We start from the raw sequence: 19,426 nt of genomic DNA on the forward strand, positions 1-19,426 counted from the left end.
ATATATAAAGGGAGTTTTTTCCCGAGGTTTTAAAGAGCCACGTAGGATTTAATTTTTTAAAAAATTATTTAAAAAAATCAAACAAACCGTGCATCGCACGGGCTTCATTTAGTATCATTTATAATTTTGTCTATGATATCCTTTATTAGTTGGATGATATCCTTTATTAGCTATATATATGATATCATGGTTAGATGATATCCACTAGTGGCTATATGATATAATCATATATCCAATAGAAGATATCAAGATATCATCAACTTAAAAATCCGCTGGATTGACGAAATCCGAACTGACACAATACCTTCTCTTTTTAAATATTATTTATTTCCAACTTCCTCACTTTCCAATTAACATTTTATCTTAGTTAACCAACTAGATTAGACCCGTGCGATGCACTCATTACAAAAATTATTGAAATGAAATAACTTATTTTTATTTTTTATTTTCTTGTATATACTTATAAGTTAAATCATAAAAGATATGCAGCTATCATCATTAATTACATGAGTAACAAAATATAATAATGAAAACCAATTTCTAGCTATCAATATATAAATTTCAACCAAAAATAAAATTTATTTATTTATTGACACAATCAAAATATTGAAATGAAAATGATTAAAGAAAAAAAAAATCTAATTCCTCAAAGAAAAAAAAAAGAATATATATGACATCATAAGTGCATTTGGTGGGAAAATTTTTCATGAGAAAGTGACACATATACATTCGAGAGAGAGGATGATGTCAGCAGATTTCTGTTTTAGTAATAGTTAATAGAATAGAATTGTCTCATTTACTATTAAATTTTTAATATATTTACATAGCCGAGTATCCTCATAATTATGTTTTTAATAATTACACGAAGTTTAGTACTAGTAAAAAGTATACGTACTACATTTTTTGACACAAGTATATGTACTAGCTACTCGTACATGTCTACAGTGTAAAAGATCAAAATTAATACACTACTTAGGAGTATGTGATTTGTAAAACATAATATTTCTATGACCTTGTTTTTGTAGACTTATTTTCAACTTTTTTTTTTTTTCTTCTCTGTCACATGAACTTATTTTCAATTTTTTATTTTTTGATAAAAAGCGTTAAGGGTATTTATATTAAATCACCATCCGTCAAAGCAATAATGCTTTGGGAGAAAACATCCATACAAACAAGTTCCGCATTACCCCGAGTATTCCATCTAGCAATTCAAAAAAAAAAAAAAAAAAAAAAAAAAAATCAAATTAGGGCACTGAAACAAAAGGAGAGTATTAAAAAGTAAATCACATAAACAATAAATATTTACCTTGTTTCAAAAAAAAAAAAAAAAAAATTTACCTTATTGATTGTTGGGCTATGGTGGCTGAAACTTTAAACGTGAAGCCCAAAACCAATTAGACCTAACCTTAGCTCTTGATGTGCTTCACGCGTGCACCTTTCCTCAGTCCATAGCCAGATTAAACGCTGGAAATAGAGGATTCCGATCAAATTTAGGTTTGTCAGTTGAAGAATGAGATGCAATGGAACACATTGAATCACATTTAGGTACTTTTTAATTAATGTTGAATTTTTATGTTCTTTTTTTTAATTGCCGGGTTAATTTCTTGTTAATTAAACCAATTATTGTGGAATTTTGTAGTTAATTATTGACATTCTACTCTATTAATGATTTTTGTTGTTAGGTTTATGCTTTATTTGTGTTGAATTCTTTTCTTGTAATTTCTACGTTTTAGGCAGTTCAATAAATTCAATGCCCTAGTATTATCCTCAATGATTTTGGTAGATTAATGAGAATTCTATCTGTTTGTGTTGAATCCTGTTCTTGTGATTTCTACGTTTTTGGCAGTTTAATAGCTTCAATGCCCTAGTATTATCCTCAATGATTTTGGTAGATTAATGAGAATTTAAAACCGATTTATACTGAATACTTATGGCCCGTTTGGTAACCGGTCATAGACAATGGTAATAGGAATGAATTAGGATGTGACTTTAGAAAGAAAATTAGTGTTCATTCCCATGATCTTACAAGGAATCAATTGTCTGTTTTTCTTCATAAATTTCATTCGCCTTCCAAGTAGTAATCGAAAATCATGAAGAAAACACGTGTTTGGGATGAGATGTGTTCCTATTGAGGTCATAGGACATAGGTTGCTTTCCATACTAAATTGCATTTAAATTTACTGCCGGTTAACAAACAAGCCGATAGTATTTACAAGGGCGGGAATGGAAAACTTCAGTCTCAATAATTTAGTAGAAGCAAGAGAAAACATTATTCAAGTAAGGGAAAACAGTCATTTAAGCCTTTTAAAGTGTCAAAATTAGAAGTGTTGCAACTTACATGAAACTTCCCCCCAAAAAAAACATATGTTGCTGTGAGACAAAAAAATTATTTAAGTATTTTGAGAGAACAAGGGCTAAAAGTATATATTCTCTTTTTTGTGAAACCCTCCTTTGGCCCAAGATCCAGGGCAGTCAATAATCTCAAGATGAGAGTCTAGAACGAGATGAACTTCATATAAAAACCATTTGTTGTCCTTTTTTAAACAATACAAAATAGGCTTACAATTGCTTAGTTCATCTTTCAGTCCATGGAGCACATCCTCTGCTTTTGCATACCACCAATCGAAACTTGTAGGTGAAGTGTTCTTTGTGCAAGGAACTGTTTTCTTTGTCCAATGAGCCTTTTCAGCTGTGTCACATAAATGAAAGTGAACTATAAATTATTTAAAATAATATTATGTGTCAAATACAAATATGGAATATATAATAATTTGTACCTATCTTATCTAACATCTCCCTGATGTTGTATTTCTCGTATAGCTCACCTGCCTTGTGAAAGTATTCATCTTGAGTGTACATTACTTGTTTAGCTCCATGTTTATCCCATTGATCTTTTCTTAATCTCAAAGCTCCATTTGGAGTTGGATTATTGATACTCGGCCACATTTTATTCCAATGCTTATCTTTTTTTATATTCCCGTCCATCTGATTGTTCATAAAGCAAATTAGTTATATAGTTCAGTATAGTAGACAAATTACATTGGTTTAGAATCATTTCCAACAGTTTGAGAAAACTCTTAGAAGCAAGTCATTTTGAAAAAATAAAATAAAATAGTTCAATACCATGTGTTGTGTATGTTGTAAATGTAATTCATAAGATACGCAAATGTAAACCATATGTTTCTAATAACAGAGAGAACATCAATGTATGATTATAAAGTTTGCTTAAGAGTTTATTATGACCACCTTTTCCAGACTAGTGTAGACAACAACAATCTCTTCTCTCATTCTCTCCTCTTTTCATCGCCAATGTCTCCCTTCAACTTTGATTATCCTAGTAGTGTTACCTGGCTCACCTCTCTCAACCAGCCTAATGTCTAATCCTATGCTGCTTTTACTGCCTCAATAGTTTCCTCTTACAAGATTACAGTGTCACTAGGGTTAAATTGTCCTAGCCTTCTACGAAGTATATTTTTTACTATGATCACTCATATGATGAAGAGATGCATGAGAACTACAAGAGAGAGGATGTTTTGATACCGGAAGTTTTTGGACTTTTTGGTACGAATCTGGGCATCATAGCTATGCCAGAGTGATCCAAGTTTGAAAGTTTATTTTTTAATCATTGTCCCTTAAAAGTATCATAATTCAACACTAATCCAGTGTAAAATACCCAAATACAAATTTTGACAATACACCCTTGTTCTACTATAGTTTTGTAAAAAAAAAAAAGACAACAAATATGAATGCTAAATAAGCAAGATTGCAACAATGTAATCATATCACCAAATATTTACCTTATCATTGTATTGGGGTAGGGGAGATAATGAGGTAGGTTCTCTCAAAAGTCGCAAGCTGTGGATGATGAATTTATTGTAGCTGTATTTCCACTTACCCTTTATTCTTTCAAGATAATAAGCTGTTTTTGGCAACTGTTTAAGAAAATGGTAATTGTTATGTGTTAGAGGCAATGAATAAATTATGAGAAAAGAAATAGAGTAATGGAAGGGAAAAGAAATAGAATAATGGAAGAGAATAGAAAGATACCATTAAAGTGAACTCAAAAGATGTTTCAGGGGAAGTCACTTTTTTTTTCTTCGATAGCACTTGAAGTTGTGAAGTTGCTGGTTGTCCAACATGTTGGTGCCTTTGCTGTGACACTTGTAGTTGTGAACCTCCACACTGTGTGCTCTGAATTTATGTCAAGAGAAAAGAAAAAGTTTGATGGTAATCAATCACTAAGTTTAGTTAAAGATGTCAAAAAATAAGCTGATAGAATATTTGCTGCTGCACTGTGGCTGGACCAAAAGAAGGCGGACATTGCCTTCTTTGATATGAGTATTGGAATAGAACTAGCTTTTCTCATTTTCTTTCCCATGTCTATTTCTTAATTATAAAAAGTGCGCCTAGATTCTCAATTTTGCCTTTTCTATTCTGTTACATAACAATTTTCCACCTGCACCCCACCTCAACTCTAATATGTCTTCACAACAGCTTTTGGTGCTTTTTGCCGTTCAACAGTAAGTTTCTATGTGATATCAAACATAGCTTATAGCCAGGGCAACCACAAATCAACAAAAGAGATATATCATTGAATTAAACATAGCTTTAAGTTTGTAAGCTATACTTTTTGGCTAGCTTATAGATTTTTAAGCAAAAGACAGGGAAACCGGTGTTAGTCTCCTTTGTGTTTGATTCACTGATGCCGTTCATGGAGGCTCACACCAGTTGCCTTGTTCTTTTTGCTTCATGACACCAATGTAAGCTTTATGCTACCAATTGTAACTCAGATTAATTTTCCTATTTGTTGCATTAGTTTCCCCTTTTTAATTAGTTACTACTCTGATAATGATTCCCTGTGCGTAAATTATATTTCCAAGGTTGGCATTCTTATTAGTGAGCTCCTTTGTTAGGTTGACATGACATATATATTAGAAGGATTTTATGTACATATATTTTTATCTTATTGTGCAGATTTGTTATAGATTGTGCAACCAAGTTAGCAAATAATGATTTTGTTTGAGATAAAACTGTACTCATAATATGTATATATGTGTTAATGTTAATGTTTTTTTAAGAGTTAGGCCATGACAATTTTTCCAGGCTTCAAGCCAAGTAAATCCTTCAAATTTGCCAATTATAGAAGAAAGGGATCCAACTCCTGAATCACATTTGTATTCTAGTGATTACTTTTTCCAATTGATCTGCAAGCTACGTTGGGCTTAGGCTTGGTCATCAGAGCTTTATGAAGGTAAGCTTACTCAGTTTTGTTGCAAAAATTGTGCTATGAACGGAACATTACCTACTTTGAGCTCTATGCTCTATACCATTACAATTAACTAATTAAGCCTATTTTATCTGCTTATATCGGTCAATTTGTAATGAACTTAGGGGAGGGTATTATGGGTAGTTTAAGTATGTTAGTAGTCATCAAATGTAGTATGGGTATTTTAGTAATGTTAGTTTGCTAGGCTAATTGCCTTTAGTATAAATAGGTAGAGAGGAGTAGAAGAAAGTTAGGCAGAATTTTGGAGTAGTTTCTTAGGAGAGTTGTGACCTAAAGTCGCTATTGGAGCTTTGTAGGCTAAACCTACTACTAACGTTGTAAAACCATTAATTTGTTTAATCAAATTTCTGAGTTTTCCCCTTCGTTGTACTGTTATTACACCGAGTAATATCAGTTTATTACACAATTGTGTTTTGAGGTATTGTGTAATATAGTTAATTTATTTTTTAGGTTGTTGGAATTTGATTTTATACATGGATGAGGAGTGAGACCATTGGAAATTTCCCTTCTCTTTCTTGCAGTTTTGTTATCAAAAACTAGTCATTTTGCCTTATTAAGTAAAATGACTCAAGTGATTGTGATGTACCGTAAAAATGGAAATGATTATACTACCTTCGTTAAGTATTATTTGCAACTTTAGGGTTAGGGATGGATTCCAAGTCAAAAAAATCTTAAGGGTTGTTTAAGAAAGTGGAGGGTATGTCATTAATAAATAATCAAATCCAAATCCTCTTAAAAAATAAAAAAATCAGAAATCAAAGAACATAAACCAAAACCATCAAAATCATACAACCTAGAATTCATTTATAATCAAAAAAATGTATTGAACTAAAAAAAAAACCAAACAAAAAAAAAAAAAGAAATTTTGCCTCCATCCCACCACTTCACCGCTAACCACCTAACACCCGTCTCCTTTCGACCTCCTTACAAATCCCCTAAGCCACCATAGCCAGAAAATTAAATGCATTAATCACCACCCTATTCGAAAAATCCAACCAACCCGACAACCACTCTCTTTGAAAACCAACCAAGTCGACCTGATAAACACCGCCTTCAAAAAACCCACCCAAGCCCGCTAATGGCAATTCAATTAACCACCATCGCCGATTTCAAGGTTCCAACGATGTAAATTTTGGGAAACATCAACCATTTAGCATTGACTAGGAGCATCAACAAGATCAGTAATCGATCTTTTTAGACTTTTCAGAGATGAGGGAAATCTTAGTAGATCTTGGAATATATTAACCAACCAAAGAACAAAGAAGATGAGGACAGAGAATGACAGAAGATGAAGAGAGGGAAAGCATATAACAAAGAAGATTAAGACAAAGAAAGCGATCAAAGGAGAAGAAAAAGGAGATACAGAGAAAGCAATCAAAGGAGAAGAAAATATGGGGAAGATGAATAACTTCCAGAACTTGGGGTTGATTGGAAAATTCTGATGATAGATGAAGATAGTTGATTTAGATCAAGTAAGGGCAATATTGACATTTCATTGTAAAAAACTTACTAAAATTGGAAAAGATTGGAAAGGTGGCACATAATAGTAAGCATCCATATCTAGTAAAAATTGCATATAATACTTTTTTTTTTTTTTTTTTTTTTTTGAAGGGAAATTGCATATAATACTTAATGGAGGTAGTAGTTGTGATTTTACTGCAAAATTTGCATTATTATCAATTATGCTTCGTGACTAGTACACTGTGAATTAGGTGCAAATTTGCGTTCTCTTTCCTACTCTAAACTTTTATTGGTGTTGAGTTCTAGATGCAGCCTCAACTGAGATTACCTTAGAATAGATAAATGTCAGTCCTGCATGCCTTGGTGCAAACTAGCTCCATACAGGCATACAGTGTTAATGACCACAACACCTTTTAAAAAATCGTTAGTCGATTCTATCATTAATCTCTAAGTCATTAGTTAATAAAGTGGGGATAGTGCTAGAAACGTAAAGCAATTCAAATTTCAAGCAGGATGCTATTATGAGATATAGCCAATTATAGCAGCAATGATAATGATGGCAAAGCTGAGGGTAAGACCTTTAGCTTTTAAAAATGGCCTTGGACCTTTATTTTATGCCCTTTTCATTCCAAGCAGTAATACTAAGATAATGAGATGTTACAATATATATATGTGGAGATTAGATTTTTATAATATGGTGAAAGTTGTAAGTTTAAGTCAGTTATAAAGGGACATAATTTCTGAAATGTTGTTTGGTAATCTGAACAGTGCTTAAAGGCTAGAAAAGGAAATACAAAAAGGAAAAAGAACAGGTATACGTATTTCCTGTTTTGGTGACTTGGTCTAATTACATGTTTTTAAACAAAGATGGAAGGATTGTTTGTGATTTTTAAAATTTCTTTTTATTGGAATTCCACCAATATGGTGAAACATGTGATTGGACTTCTTTCAGAGAGAATTTTTTTGTTTCTGATTGTTTTGCGTAAGGGTATAATCTAATTAATAGCAAGTCTGGGATTTTTCTTCCGTGTCAAATCTTTGGCTGTTTACTTTATAGAAGTTTTTGCTTATCATCCAAACTCCAAAGTGTAAATCCTAGGGGAGGTAAAGAGCTTAACTTTTGGAGATAGTAATAAGTAATGCGTGACAGAAGAAATGCCATGAAGCTACTGTCTCAGAAATCATTCAATAATAGGAAGAGGAATTGTGGTAACACCCCTCATTCTTATAGGAGCAAATAGTCTCAAGCAAAAAGCTGATTGCATAGGTTGCTTCTGTGCAAATTTGACAGAATTAAATTGCAATTCACTATGCTTTGTGGTTTGTACAAACGTTATTTCTACTCCATCTCTCTTGGCCCTAGAACTTTTAGACCACTTAGTTCAGGATATGTGTTCCATGAATTTACTTATTCCATCTTATAGTAGTAGAGACTGCCTCGGGTACTTGGTAACATGTGTATTAAGAAGGGTTGTAAGATATGCAATGTTAACCATTTACACAATACAGAGGTTTAATGGTAATGATGGATTGATGGGTTTAAGATGACTACACTACAAGCCTGCTTATTAATGTACGGATTGGTGGATCGGATATTTTTCTCTTACAGGTTGATGTGTAGGCATGGGTGTGTGTAGAGATGGGAAGTCTAAATGATTTGGTCTTTCACATATTTTTTTGTATCATTGTGGGGGTCTAATAAAGTCATTGTTTACTCCATCCAGAAGAAAATGAGAGTGAGAAAATTGAGACTGGTGCAAATTCATCCTGGCGAATCATGTTTGCATAGCTACAGTATCAACAATGAATGTTAATCTTGCTAATTTGTCTGTTGATATTTTGTTCATAGGGTATGCGCTATGCAGCCGGCCGGCCACTCTGTTCCCTTCCTTTTAGGCTGAGGAGTTCTAGAATTGTATTGTTTGAAGGAAATTTGCGAGAAAGGACCTTTTAAAATGACTAGTTTGAGAGAATGGACTTTATATGAAGAAAAGTGGCATATTGGGATCTTCCTTCAAGAAAAAGTTGTGAGATGGGACCTTACTTCAAAAAGGGGGTTTGTGTTGGATTTCGGCGAGGTGGAGGTGGTTTTCGAGGGTCGGGGTGAGATTTCGGCCTGGTGGAGATGGTTTTCGGGGGGTTCGGTGTGGGATTTGAGTGAGGTGGAGGTGGTTTTTGGGGGTCGGTGTGGGATTTAGGCGAGGTGGAGGTGGTTTTCGAAGGTCAGGGTGGGGCAAGGTGGAGGTGGTTTTCAAGGGTCAATGGCCGGATTTTGTCAAAAGGTCGCATCTCACAATTTTTTTTTGAAATAAGGTCCAAATCTGCCACTTTTTTATTTTGTATAAGGTCCTTTTTTACAAACAACTCGCTATAAATGGTCCTTTCTTGCAAATTTTCCTCGTTTGAATAATTATTCCTGCAGTGTCCTTTACACATTTAAAAGCTTTTTAAAGTTGAATTCTGCCAAAAGAATGCATGTATATTCTAACGTGAGCCATGACACTGAACAAATGTGGAGTAGGGATATTAATGTAACAGGTTCTGATTAAACTTGCCCGAGAGATTTACACACTTTCTATCTTTGTGTTAAACCAATTAGGTTACACATTATTGGTTAGTTTGTACATAACTAAAGATAGCCTTAAAGCCCTTTGATATAAAATCTTGGATTTCTATTTGAAGGCTCATTCTATATGGTATTGAATAGTTAAAGGTTTTTGTGGTGAAAGCCATGCACATTTAAACTGGTCTGACAAATCATTTGGTGTGGTAATGAGCAGAATGTTATTGTTATTAAATTTGCTAAACAATTGATTATGAGAGTGATTTATTTGTAGCAATAGTTTTGCTATGATTGGGAAAACAAAAACAGATTTGCGATGAAAGGGGAGAAATTAAGGTGAGGAAGAATTAAAGCACGAGGAAAAGAAACTAGAAGTAGGCAAGTAGCAATCACTAAGTATGGAGTATTCTAAGAAAATTCCCTCATATTTTCCTTTACTGGTTTGTTTGGTTTGGTGAAAACATTTGCTCAATAAAAATTGGCTCTTCAGGCTTTAGATATTCTCTCATCTTCTCTCTAAAAAAAAACCCTAAAACCCCTCATCTTCTCTCTAGACACAAGGGGCTGCCATCATCTCTTTGATGATGGTATTATGGTAAGCCCCAAATTTTCCTTTGTTTCCTTAGTTTTTAATTGTTTAGTTGTTAGTAATCCTCCATTTTCTTTCTTTAGAGCTTTTCCAATGGTGATAAAATTTGTTGCATGAAGAAATATTTTGGGGAAAATTTTATCCCAATGGTAATTTTTTACCAAAAACTTCATGAACTTTTGTAAAAAAGTTCACACTGTGAACTTATTCACAAAAATATTCACGTGGGCCCCATTCTCTCTAATTGTGACTTTTATGCCTTTTTTCTTTTTTTTTTTAATAAATTATGTTAGAGAGAGAAAGAAAGATGAGTATGGTTAAAAGTAAGAGAGAGATTGGTAAGAGAGTTTTTGGTTTTTTCATTGATGGGATAAAAAAAATTTCCTCACAAAAAATCTGAGGTGGAGGAGAGGGAAAGTTAGAGAGAGAGAGTGGTGAGGAATTTAATTTTTCTTCACCATTGTGCATGCTCTTATGAGAGTTTTGTTCCCAATTTTTGGGTTTGTTCTCAACGCTTGTGGGAGTTTGGAGTATGATTTTCTTTTCTTCTCTTATGGAAGATTAGAAATGGGTAGTTGCAGTTTGCTTAGAAGATTAGTTTTAGTGATTATTCGTCCGGCAAAGAATGAAGATTTAGGGTTTCGTAATTTCTCTAAGTATCTAGAGTACCACACAGGTATTTTCATCCATACGACGACTATGCATCAGTGGATCTTAAGCCGAATTAGTGCTAACTCACATATTGCATTGCTTCGAAAGAAGTTTTTTTAAAGGCTATTGTTCATCGAATCTACAATGTATTTTGCTTTATGATGATATATTTTTGTGTTGGGAGTTTAGATTTCTTAAGAATTATTTGCATTGTAAAGTGCCATTTGACTCTATTTTATCAATGAATTCCTATTTGTTGTCAGAAAAATGTATGGGGGTGAAAGGGTGAAGACGAGTGGGAGAGAGGGGTGTGACTGTGTAAGGGAAGAGAGAGGGAAATGCGGCTTCCATTTCTTACAAAGGAAACATGTTTTTCACGGTTAGAGAGCTATTTTCATCTTTGGAAAATTTATTAACAGAAATAAAAGCTAAAAGAAATTGTGATAATTGTATTCACGGAAAACATTTTATTCCCAACCACATGCTCTATCAATATCGTTGCTAATTTTCTTCTCTCAATTTCTATCAAATCTATATCAAAATATTCAAATTTCTTCAGTATATATGAGATCAGGTTACAAGTAATAAAACAGCTTTCACTTTGACAATAGTGCTAGTAAAGAAGCATTGTTATTGATAGGTTGTAGTCACATACTTTCGGCATATCATCTTCATGCAATGTGCAGGGGCCTTTTGAATTGCTGAAAATACATAAAAACAAAAAACAAATTCAGTTCAATACATAAAAACACTAACAATATTGGTGAAGATTTATTCTTTGCACATAATTATGTAACACATTTCTATTTTACTTTCGTTTAAACACAATTACACCATCTTAACAAAAAAAAATCACATCTTATTAAAAACATAACATTGAGAGTTTGAGTCCCATTTCAATAACTTTTTACCAACTTTTTAATGGAAATAAAATGTTGTGAATAAGGTTACTTGATAAATACATAGCTAGTGTAAAATGTCTACATGATGTATGCAACTAATTTGACATTGAAGTAGTATAAAGGAAAGAAACGCAATTCAGATCACAAGATACACCTGTTGTGGTTGGCAGATGATTTACGTACAGCATCCGCATATGTCATACAATTATGTAACTGACCTGCAATGTGTTAAACAAAGTGGCATATTGCGATTTAGCTAATAGAAATAGGTTGATTTAGATGAAAAACAAGTTAATGTGCAAGTCATATCGAGGCAAATGAGATAGTGTTGTTGATCAAGGATGTTACACCTAGTTTTATTATTGATTTTAAAGCCTTCCCTACCTCTTTCCTTGTGTTGTAGCGTTCCTTGGAAAGGATTCTTCCCTGTAGCATTCGACTTGACATCTAACAAGGGAGTCTCAAAACTCTGCTCAACTGGGAGTTTTTTGAATTTACTGCCTTCAAACCTATGAATAAGGAACTCAATTAAACCATTAGAAATGTCAAGTGTGGAAATTGTCATCGTTGTTTGATAGGGATCCTCTTACCACATTTGCATAAATTACATTGGTCTGAAAGTATACTATAGAAAATATGGGTATAATATTGCAGCTAATATTCACATACAATGTATTTGATAGTTTTTCCATATTAGAACAGTAGGAGGCCAATTGCATCAATATAATTTCATCATCGATTCTATATGAGCTAATATTATCTTTAGCTCTTCAATGAGAAGCTAGAGAAGAGTGCATTCTAATTACAATATAGATTTGTCTTGTGCAACTAATTAGAACCAGAAACACTATAACACTTTGTTTGGATAGGAAGAAATGGAAGGAAAAGAAGAGAAGAGAATTGGAGGGGGACAAAATCTCTTGTTTGGGTAAAAGATTGGGGGAAGGAAGGGGAAGGAGAGGGAGGGATCCATTTTCCCTCTCTCTTTAATAACCATAATCTCTCCACAATTGGAGAGATTTGGAGGGAAAATGGAGCTCACCTTCCCCTCCCTTTCTCTTCCCTTCCCTTCCTCCATTTTCCTTCCCCTTCTTTTCCTTCCTTCTTTGCTATCCAAACAAAGCGTAAACGAAAGAACACGATAGTAAATTTACTCCCAGGGTTGTGCTATTTGGAGGTCCAAGGTTAGAGGCACGAAAGTTTGCAAGTGTAAATGTGAATCTTATCATATACTTCGTATGCTGCTAGGCTATCAACAAAATACAGTGTATACCTGCTGCTGGTGGCGGTAACATGTGGAACTTCTTCATATCTCACAGACGAACACTGGCCTGGTATGAGTTAAACAAAGAAAAAATGCAATTTAGAGGATAGAAAAAAATAAATAGGTATACACACTAACATTATTAATCTGTTAAAGTAGTTGAGCTAGAGGGAAAACAAGAAAAAAAAAGTTTCAACTATAGCAAATGATGGAGTTAGTTATTGATCAAGTGTGTTCGACTTTCACCTTGTTCTATTATATTTTCATGGCAAGGTTTCTTCCCTTCAGCTCTCGACAACTTGGCTGAGGGGAGATTTCTAATACTTTTCTCGAATGGAAGCTTCTTAGAAGGTAAAGTCCTTGGTGAGTAAACATCAACTTGCTCGAGATTATTGCCTTCAATCCTGCTAAATTAAGAAATTGTACTGTCAAATCGTATGTGATGTGAAGTAGATAGATAATTGTTCGATAGGGATGACTCTTATCATAAATTTGCACTATATGAAAATGTACTAGAAGAAACATGGGTATCATATATCAATTAATCACAAATGGAGTACAAATTTATTAGATTTCATTTGTTAGATCGATAACAGACTAAATGCAACAAGTTCTCCAACGATTTCATATATATGACCACATGATCCAATGCATTCTTAAATTTTTGAGTTTTGGCTTATGAACAAGAAGAGCTTCTCACAAGCTAATTAAGCTAATGTTTTTTTCGTTGTAGAGATAAACATTTGTACATAATTCTTACAACTTTCGACTCATTTTACCCAAAAAAAAAAAAGAGTAAAAATAACTTAAGACAAGTAGACTTACTTCCGAGGTTCTTCAGCTCTCTCTCTTTTTTCTTGCTGCTCTTGGGCATCCTTCTCGTCTTCTTCAGCTTTATATAGCACTTAGGGAAATTCAATTTACATCAGATTAATTAATAACATTTACATTCTAAAAATAGCAACTGGAGTACATTAATTTCCTTCCTATATCTTCAGACAAAGAAAAGTTTGCCAAACAAGACTACTATATATATCTTCAATAGATAATCAGAAGTTCATGTAAAGATCATAATCTAACACAAATAAACAATTAGAAATAGAATTAAAAGCTTTTTTTACTAATCACACAATACTGAAATCATTTTCATCATATAGAAATGTAGAGACAAAGAGAATACCTTTGGGGGAGTTCAGTTTTCTAGATACAAACTTGGGTTCATCAACAATTCCACGAGAATAGCTTTGAGGGTAATGAACAATTGTATACATAACTATAACCAAAAACCCCCTAAAACTCATTTTGGTTCGAGGTACAAGGAATCCTCTTATCAACTGTAGCTACACCTTCACTTCGTTTAGCAAAGAAAACTAAATGGTAGAGGCGAGACCCTTAATTAATAGGTTATAAATATTGTAGATGCATGCCTAGATATATAAGGCTTAAAAAAATAAAATATAGATTTTGATTTTATATACTACCTCCGTTAAATATTATTTGCAACTTTGTGGTATTATTTGTGAGATATTATAAAATATTCCAATGTTGCACATAACATTTAACGGAGGATAATTTTTTTACCGAAATTTAAAAAGTGTATTATATAAGATGAGAATTGAGTTCACTTACAAGCAAAACCGGACAATAAAGCCCACTAACAAGCCCATAATAGAAGTTTTAATTGAAAGTCATGTTGCCGATAAAGTAGTCATTTATCTCCTCTTCCTCAATATGGGATAACTCACACGTGGATAATAACATGGTTTCACTCTCCCCTATCGAACCTCCCCTAATTCATTTTTAAGTCAATGAATTGTAGGAGTTGGAGCCACTGCTGACTCTGCCAGAACACACCATATCCTCCTATCTGGCGACCTCACATCTTTTTCCAGCGTAAATAGGCGGCGGCGTATGATCCAAGATGGCTTCATCGAAGAAAGCTGCAGCAAAGCGGTGAGCTTCCCGTCGAGTAAGGTATCATGATCAGCAAGGAACTTAAACTCCATATTTTATCTGAAATACTGACTGCATGCACTTCGATCTTTACTCTGAAACCATATGGTCGCCTACGTTTAATTTTGTAACTAGTATGTGCACTTTTGATCTTACTCCACCTTACTTTCCTTGTGTAATCTTTCTTGCTATCATCTCAACTTGAAATGAATGTTAAATTTCAACGAGTTTTGTTCAAAGTTATAAGCAATTCCATGAAAATATGATTTTAAAGGCTGGAAAATTAGTTAAGACTTTGTTAAAAAATCCCGTCCATAAAAAAGACTTGTTAAAAATTTAAAATCATATTTTATCCCTTGCTTACGATGCTATACAATTTTTCATAATTCATTTGCTCTCTAACTACTTGTCTGAGTTGTTGGTGAATTGGTCAATTGGATGTTTTTTTTTTTTTTTTTTTACAATCAATTTTATTTAATGTTTTTTTTTTTTTATTTTTTTTTTATTTGAGGGGATTTTGATAGACTTGCAAATTAATTATGATCAATTGGATGTTTTGTAACTAGTATGTGCAAATTAATAATGATCAATTGGATGTTGATAGACTTGCAAATTACCAACAAAAAAAAAAATAAAAAAGCCTAATAGTTAGGCTGATTTTTTTAATTAATTATGATCAATTGAAAAGTCTAAAAACTAAAGTCCAAGCTAATATACTTATATATATTTAAAAAAGGTTCTTAAACAGAATATGTTCCACGTGTCACCTTTTTTTAAGTTTGATACGAAGTATATCATTAATATGTGTCACACGTCAAGTTACCTAGGTTTGCATCTAAAAAATACTTATAACAAGACTTGAACTCAAAACCAACAAGTCCAACAAAATTATAGTTAACATAAGTTAATTGGTGTTTTATCATACTATTTATTTTCATTACGTAATGATTGAGTTTGGCAACTAAAAAATGTTTATAGAAAGACTTAAACACGAAACCAACAAGTACAAACTAGCAACCCGTGGCATCGCCCGGGCCATCAGTAATAATTAAAAGGTGTGATAGCATTTGTACAAATTAATCATCTTCCACTACAATATTACTATAACTACTATTTCGAATCGTAATATTGAAGTGTATACAAATAACCAAGAGTATAAGCTGTTAATTAGACCCGTGGTAAGTTAAAGCAATCACAAAGAAATGTATGATAAAATGTTGGAGTAGGATTTACTACAGATAACTGTTAACTGATGAAAGTCCCTGCAAAAACACTAATGGAACATTGCTTCTAGAAAACTGTTAAGTTGACAATGTAAACATAACCAGATTACTTTTAACCCGCTAGAATGGCTCGCTGCAAATGTGACTCATGGTTCAGGTAAGCATTCTTTGAGATGGGATCGAGTTCATGTTCTTATTGTGGACAAATCAGATTATTGAAGTAGCAACAAACATCTACAAATTAAATTCTGGAGATTTTGCTGCATCTCCAGTTTGCAATGCTTTTAAGAGGATGTTTCTACTGTAAAAATGACACCATAACATGATGATGTGTCATGTTATGATTGGTCTATTTACGAAAATGTCATGTCTTGAGAAATTGGGGCATCCCCGTTACTTCCACATCCAATTACCTTACAAAAATGTCTTGTTTACACAATAGTTAAAACACAGCCCTTTTATCAGTAGGAAGGTTTACTACATCAAAATAAATTGATTGCGAAATTTAAGAGGGATGGCTAAATATAATATAATGGTACAAAGCTATAAGCAGGTGAAGATTATAACATTCTCAAGAAAACGGAACTAAACAGAACGACTTGTAAATACCTAATCCATAAAATACATACAGTGGTACAACCCAATGTGTATGAAATCAGTAAAGACTTCCCAGCGTAGATAATTAGATAGATCAGCAAAAGGAAATTCACCAGGTTTTTCATCTGTTAGAAGCAATTCAGCTTCAGTTAAGCAAACGTGCCCATCTTCACCAAACAGAATAAGGGTATCATGTGTATTTTCTTTCGTGAATATTTTCTTAGCCAGTCACATAATATTGTGGCTTATTCAGATACTGAAGCGTATACAAATAATCCATAGTATAAGGAAATTTTGCAAAAAACCACCTTTCTATAAGCAATTTTTTGCAAGAAACCACCTTATAAATTTTTTTTTTTGCATTGACACACCTTAATCAAATTTTTTTTTCAAATCAATACCTTTATGTCAGAAAATGAGGTTTGACCCCATTTTCCGGCGTTGACTACCCTAATCTACCCACGAAACCACCTCTCTCCCCAGCCCCCACGAAACCACCTCCCTCCTAAGCCCCACCCACAAAATCACCCTTTCATGGCGTTGACCACCATAAACACACCCCCTCTTACGGCGTTGACCACCCTAAACCCTCCTCTATAGCCCTAGCCACCCTTCTCCCCTCCACTATCAGTTTCGTGGGTGCAAATGGCATAGTCAACGTTGGAAAATAGGGTTTGACTCTATTTTCCGGCATAAAGGTATGGTTTTGCAAAAAAAATTTTGATTAAGGTGTGTCTTTGCAAAAAAAAAAAATTATAAGGTTGTTTCTTGCAAAAAAATGCTTATAAAAGGTGGTTTTTTGTAAAATTTTCATAGTATAATGCTGTAATTAAAGATCAGCGATCAGGACCATGGTAAAATTATTGTCTACTTTGGCGGTCCAAATCCTGTCAATCGTTAGTGTGATATACTTTGTAACAGCATAAATAAATTCGATTTACTATGTTGTTGCTAAGACTCTTTAGAGGTAACTCTCTCAAGCCTCGGCTTCTGTTGGTGTTTTTGCAGAAACTTTCATCAGTTGCTCATAGTAAATCCCATTATTTGATTATATCTTCGTCAGAATTGCTTTAACTTACCAGAAGTGTAGTTAAGGTGTGCAAAATCAGTAACATTAATACGAAATAGCAGCACAAAACTCTGTTTAGCAAACAGATGCTTAACAGCGGGTATTAGAAGCTTAGGAAAAATCGTAAACGACAAACATACACCAAGATATGCAGCAACTCTGTGAGCGTGTTAGGACAATATTAAGGTAAGCTTGTGCTGGCGCAGATTTATAATAAGGTCAGTAAGGAAGATTTTTTTTATCAGTAATGTATTTTTCAATCAATAAATAGATGAATAACTTAAAAGCAATTATACAGAAGCATAGTAAATATGATAAAAGATCAACTCAAGTCGAGCTTGCACATGAAATTGCACATTCACAAACAACTTGAATTAAAAATATTTAGTTGATTTATCATTATTGTCAATAATATTGAGCTAATACTTTTTTTTTTAAAATAAGAGCCGGATTTGATTAATTATAATCAAGTTCCGCGACCAAAGCAATAATGATGCTTTGAGGACGGATCAGAGTCTGTACAAGGTGAGAGTATATATGATATATCCCACCTAGCAACAAGGTGAGAGTCATGACAACATTGTGGATTCAGTTTAATATAGTGGTTAAAAAGGCGTTCCATGCCAGCCTAGCTAACCTTACAGGTCCTCCATAAGAAGTGGAACAAAATTAAAATCACTGAAACTATTAAAAATAAGTGTTCATATCATAACTACAAGCAGAGGAAGTTTATTACATCCTCAAGAAAATGGAACTAAATAGAAGAAGACTAACTAGCTACATCATATCGATAAATGTGTAGATAAAACTCTGAAGCTCACAAATGACATCCTGGCGTAGATTATCTCCAAAAGGAAAAGCATCAGATCCATACTTTCTCAGAAGGTCTTGAGCTCGAGTTGAGCAAATCCTCCCATCTTTTCCAAACTGAATGAGTGTATCGCGAGTATAACCTTTAAAGAATATTTTCTTCGCAAGGGAAGCTGAATGATCAGGGTCAAAGGGGCATATTAACCAAGGCATTACTGCAGATAGTTCAGATTCATCTTCCACTCCAATTATACTAGTATGCATACTCTGAAGGCGAACAAAGACCACTTCGAATGTAGGATGCTTTGCCTTAATCTCATCATACCAAATCAATAATTCATGATATAGTGTAAGGTTATCCACAAGGTAATAATCAAGGTACAGAAGTATATTTCTGCCTTTGAGTTCAGACACAGCAACCTTATAATTTCCTCGAATAACATAATTTCGTGAACCATAAACCAACAAAGAGTCCAAGGTGAGTTCCCTAAGCCTCATCAATCCACTTTCGACAAGGCCTTCTCTAGTGAACGGAAATGCATCTATCCCGAACTGGTTTATGATCTCCGCCCCATACGGTTCCACATAATTATCATGTGGTCCTACTATGATTAGCTGATTATTGTACCATGGTCCATTGGTGAGCCTCTTAAGCCTGCGACTTACTGAGTTATTGAAGGGCAACCTCCACCAAGATATGTTCTGCTTTTGCAACACACTATCCACTTTCGCCTTGTTTACCTCAGGGTCAAGACAGTCATCAGAGGGCATATAAACAAGTACAACCTCAAATGCCAGATTCTGAGCCCTGCAATGCTCATAGACCTTATGCAGAATCGGAATGAATGTATCAAAACCAGTCAAGCATAAGACCACCAAATTCTCACTAAGTTTCGAGATAGTCACCTGCTCATGAACACCTGCTGAATTATTCTTATAAACAAAATCAGAAGGACTGCAACCTAATAGCCCCTCGAGTGTGGATGTAGAGGGAGTAGCCCATATTGGCCAGTCATTCGCTCTAAGTTCTTGCAGCTTCTCAAAAGAAAAAGGAAAG

The 19,426-nt window shown here is 33.8% G+C and overlaps 1 long non-coding RNA gene across 1 annotated transcript; it reads left to right on the forward strand.

The window, feature by feature from the left end:
• Positions 1-1,379: 1,379 nt before the first annotated feature.
• Positions 1,380-9,435, forward strand: LOC145617492 (uncharacterized). The gene is made up of 3 exons (XR_014107745.1): positions 1,380-1,545; positions 5,104-5,251; positions 8,598-9,435. It is a non-coding gene; the product is annotated as an uncharacterized LOC145617492 (long non-coding RNA).
• The last annotated feature ends 9,991 nt before the right edge of the window (positions 9,436-19,426 follow it).

Source organism: Chenopodium album, chromosome 26, assembly GCF_948465745.1.
Source record: "Chenopodium album chromosome 26, dcCheAlbu1.1, whole genome shotgun sequence".
Lineage (NCBI taxonomy): Eukaryota > Viridiplantae > Streptophyta > Magnoliopsida > Caryophyllales > Amaranthaceae > Chenopodium > Chenopodium album.